General features: G+C 37.4%; 1 non-coding gene across 1 annotated transcript; it reads right to left on the bottom strand.

The window, feature by feature from the left end:
• Positions 1-1,832: 1,832 nt before the first annotated feature.
• Positions 1,833-1,939, bottom strand: LOC143652701 (U6 spliceosomal RNA). The gene has a single exon (XR_013160803.1). It is a non-coding gene; the product is annotated as a U6 spliceosomal RNA (small nuclear RNA).
• Positions 1,940-5,297: the final 3,358 nt, after the last annotated feature.

The following is a 5,297-nucleotide window of genomic DNA, read 5'->3' as shown; positions in this document are numbered from 1 at the left end:
AAAGATACAGTTGATGTAACTTTCTTGAAAAATTCTATTGAGGAAATACTCTAACTTATCAAGATATGAGATGAATTGAGACACTAATAATGTCAGAATCGATTATTTTCTCTCTACCAGGGACCTATCATATAATGATGCCAGGATAAGCTAAGCGTGTCTCGTATAAACAGAAAGAAAAGTTGAATATAGTCCTGTTTAGGGGGTATGTTCAGAAAAGTTCAAACGAAATAAAGGGAAAGTCCTGATGCTAAAATCTTGTGGCTGCTTTGCTCTGAGGTCTCCTTTTCCCCATCCTTTCCTTAAACATATGAGATCCAGAGTTCACCTGCCATCTCCACCTCATGATCTGTTCAGAAACAGCCATATGGAACTCAATTTTGGGAACTGGACCTGAAAACCAAGGCCAGAAGGCAAAACACTGAATGGGAAACAAAAATTTTAAAGCACTGGGACCATGAGGAAAGGAAACTCCAAAAGAACGAATTTTTTTTTAAAGGGATCCCAGAGGGCAATTCATGTCCCAGGAATCAATAATAAAGTCATCCATGCTTGTGGAGAACCATGAAAATATGTTGGGTAGGCTAAGAAGATATTCCTGAATCCTCATGTCCTATGAACTTGTAGGTTTTGGAGAATGATAGTCATAGTAAAGAGCCAGATTTAACGCGATGCTGATGAAAACTAACCTTCAGGGGTTTCACTGGCCTGGGCCCAGTGAATGGTGGGAGTTGTTGGGAGTGAGAGTGTTCTGGAGGACGGGAGCTGGGTGCAACCAGGAAATACTCCCACCTACGCATTTCTGGTAAATTTCCTAGAGTCCTCAGAAAAAGAGACCTGAATCTCCCAGGCTCCAATATTTTACTGTAATCTCTTTTCTCATTCTAAATAAGCAAGCCCTTTTATACATAGTTTTGAATTTGTAAATTGTTTCTTTATGTTAAATATGATCTCAAAAAATTCTTTAAGCTTCAAGCCCTGTCACATGAAAAGCATCATTTAAGAAGCCTTGAAAAGACTGGAACTGAAGTTAAAAATTGTTTGATACATTTTGCTGGTGTTACATGTGTGATTGATTTATTAAGCACTACCCTCTCCACTATTTTTTTTTATCACTTTAACTGTACTAAGGTAGCTACTATGCTATAGGTATATTATATGCAGAACTGCTGTGTCTTCATTGTGAAAAATTTCCCTTAGTGTTATATGTTTTTTGTCTTTCTCAATTAAACTTTTTTTTCCAAACTTTTAATCTAGCCTGTCTTACACTAAGAATAAAACTCTGTTTTTTCAAACTTTACTCCTGTATATAGCACAGAGGTAGATTTTTCCTTATGATCCAAATATTCTTTTCTAAATGTGATTTAAATCAATTTCCCTTGACTAATAGGATAGATACATTTGAGTCCTTTCATGTGTTATTTTATGTATTATGTTTATATATATATCTGTATTTGACTATATGACTTTTTTTTTCTTTTTATTCCAGCCCTTCAGATATTTCAGAAGTTTTGTATTTCTTTTGTGCTGGTTAGTTTATACTTTTATTTAAAAATATATATTTTATTGAGATATCTTCACATACCATACAGTCCATTCAAAGTATACAATAAATGGTTTACAATATCATCCCATAATGGTGTACTGATCACCGTGATCATTTGTAGAATATTTGCATCACTACAGAAAAAAGAAAAAAAAGAAAAAACACATACATTCCATACCCCTTACTCCTCCCTCTCATTAACCACTAGAATTGTAATCTCCCCAATTTTTTTTTTACCCTTTACCCCCCCCCCCATTATTTATTTTTTTTGTCCTTTTTTTTAAAAAAAAATATAGAACACTCCACGAATTTGCGGGTCATCCTTGCACAGGGGGTATGCTAATCTTCTCTGTATCGTTCTAATTTTAGTATATGTGCTGCAGAAGCAAGCACTCATTTTTTTTTACTCATCTGTCCATATCCTGGATAAAAGAAGCATCAGCCACAAGATTTTCACAATCACATGGTTACATCGTAAAAGCTGTATAGTTATTCAATTGTCCAAGAATCAAGGCTACTAGAATACATTTCAACAGTTTCAGGTACTTCCTTCTAGCCACTCCAATACACCATAGACTAAAAAGGGGATATCTACTTAATGCATAAGAATAACTTCTTGACACTTTTTGAAATCTCTTAGCCACTGAAACTATTTCGTCTCATTTCTCTCTTCCCCATCTTGGTCAAGAAGGTTTTCTCAATCTCATGATGTCTGGTCCCGGCTCATTACTAGAGTCAGGTCCCATGTTGCCAGGGAGATTTATACCCATGGGAGTCATGTCCCAGGTATCAGGAAGGGCAGAGTTCACCTGCTGAGTTGACTTGGAGAAAGAAGTCATTATTTGAGCAACAAAAGAAGTTCTCTAGGGATGCCTTGTAGGCATAATTTTAGCCTATCTTTTGCAGTGAAAAGTTTCATAGGGGTGAGCCCTAAGATCAAGGGTTTGGCTTAATTAATTGGTTGTTCCCACTGCTTGTGAGAATATCAGGAATTCCCCAGGTGTGGAAATTTAATATTTTCTCCTTTCTCTCCAGTCTGCCAAGGGGACTTTGCAGATATTTTTTATTACCTGCCCCCATCACTCTGGGATGTGTAGGGCATCACACTGAACTTTGCAAACCAACAAGATCTCACTCCCTATTCAAGATTCCATGTACTTATGGTATTCAACTGAACCGATCATACAAGTTAAATTAGATGGTGCACTACCAAAAATGTAAATTACATACCAAATAAATATCTCTCCCCTTTGTCCAATATAGAAGCCAAAGTTTTAAAATATAGACCATATCATCCTTTACCCTGTGTTATGATCTATCTTAGTCCAAGCCACATCAACTTCATTAATATCTTTAATTGAAGTCTGATCACTTTTCAACTTTTTAAACAGCTTCTCTATGGGGTAATGTTGACTTTCATAGCTTCAGAGCCCTAACTGAGTCTCGAGTGTCAAACAAATGCCCAAAGTTACAGGGAGCAACCTAGTTCTACACAAATACCTCAGCATCAGAATTCAGAAACAACAGTTACAACTTCAGAATATATGTGACTGCTGCAAGAGCTTACAGTCTAGGACCCTTTATAATAAGCCCCAACCTGATAACCCATGCTTTCAACTTCAATTCTCTGAGTTTGTATATTATAGTTAGCCCATATGGGGAAGACATTATAATATTTGTCTTTTTGTTCCTGATATTTCATTCAACATACTGTCCTCAAGTTTCGCTCACATAGGGACATGCCTCACAATCTCATTCCCTCTTGAGCTGTATGTATACACCTCAATTCCTCAGTTGATGTACCCTTAGACCACCTCCATCCATTGCAAACCATGAACGCTACCACCGTAAACACCAGTGTGCAAATGTCCATTTGTGCTCCTGCTTTCTTTTCTTCCAAGTATACACCTAATAACAGGGTTGCAAAATCATATGGCAACCCACTTGTAGCCTCCTATGTAGTCACCACACTGCCCTCCAGAGGGGCTGTCCTACTCTGCTTCCCCACCAACAGTGAACAGATACATCTCTCTCTCTCTCCACATTTTCTCCAGCATATTTTCTCAATTCATTTTTAAACAGTTATATTTGCACATCACAACATCCAACCTATGTAAATAATCAAAGGTTCCTGGTATAATCACATAGCCATGTCTTTGCCACCACAATTTATATGAGGACATGTTTCCTTTTTCTCCACAAAATATTCAATACCCCTTCCTGATATCCCCCCTTTACTGACAGTTAGCGTTGGCATATTGCCTTTGTTACATTCAATGGAAGCCTATAGCAATGTTAGTGTTAACTACAGATCCTAGTTGCATTGATTGTGTCTTTTCCTGTGTACCATCCCATTTTCAATAACTCACAATGTTGACATTCATTTGTTCTCTGTTATGCAAAAACATTCTTATACTTGTACATTTAATCACCATTATTGTCCACTCTAGGCATTGCTAAATCATACTGTCTCAGTCTTAATCCTCTATCTTTTCTACTGGTGTCCTTCATGACCCCAGTCCTTTTCCCTCAACCATACTCACACTCAGCTTCATTCAGTGTACTTATATTATTGTGCTACCTTCAGATAGTATTGTGCTATGCATTTCTAGATCTTTACAATCTATCCTGTTGAACATATTATATTCATTCAGCACCACATAACTAATCTCTACCCTGTTTCTATCACCTGATAATCTGTGTTCTTAAATTTAACTCTCAAATTCACTTATTAATGTTAGTTCATATTAGTGAGACCATACAGTATTTGTCTTTTGTTTCTGGCTAATTTCACTCAGCATAATGTCCTCAAAGTTCGTCCACACTGCTACCTGCTTCATGACTTTATTCTGTCTTAGAGCTGCATAATATTCCATTGTATGTATATACTACAGCTTGTTTAACCACTGGTCTGTTGATGGACATTTGGGCTGCTTCCATTTATTGGTAATCATGAATAATACTATAAAAATATCAGTGTGAAAATGTCTGTGTCCTTGTGTCATGGTCAGGTTCATGTGTCAACTTGGCCAAGTGGTGGTACCTGTTTATCCCGTTGGGCAAATGCTGGCCTCTCTGTTGTGATGAGGACATTCCATAGAATTAAATCATGATCACATCAGCTGCAACCACAGATGATTCTATTTGTAATCAGCCAAGGGGAGTGTCTTCTGCATTGAGTGATGCTTGATCTAATCACTGGAAGCCTTTTAAGGAGGATTCAGAAAAGACAGGTTCTTCTTCCTGCTTCAGCTGGTGAGCCTCTCCTGTGGAGTTCGTCCAGACCCTCCATCGGAATTTTCAGCTTCCCAGCCTGCCCTGCAGATTTTGGACTCTGCGTTCCCACGGTTACGTGAGACACCTTTATAAATTTTATATTTGTGAGTATTTCCTGTTGATTCTGTTTTATCTAGAAAACCCTAACTAATACACCTTGACTTCAGTTTCTCTGAATATATACCTAGTAACGGTATTGCTGGATCACTTGGTAATTCTTTATTTATCTTCTTGAGAAACAGCCAAACTGACTTCCAGAACAGTTGAACTATTCTACATTCCCAGTAACAGTGAATAAATGTGCCTCTTTCTCCACATCCTCTCCAGCACTTCATTGTTTTCCTTTTTTTTTTATAATGGCCATAGTAGTGGCTGTGAGATGGTATCTTATTGTGGTTTTGATTTGCATCTCCCTAACAGCCAGTAAGTTGAACATCTTTTCATATGCCTTTTAGCTATTTGTATTCTCTCTTCT

Source organism: Tamandua tetradactyla, chromosome 1 (genome assembly GCF_023851605.1).
Source record: "Tamandua tetradactyla isolate mTamTet1 chromosome 1, mTamTet1.pri, whole genome shotgun sequence".
Lineage (NCBI taxonomy): Eukaryota > Metazoa > Chordata > Mammalia > Pilosa > Myrmecophagidae > Tamandua > Tamandua tetradactyla.
This window is presented reverse-complemented; position numbering and strand designations above follow the sequence as displayed.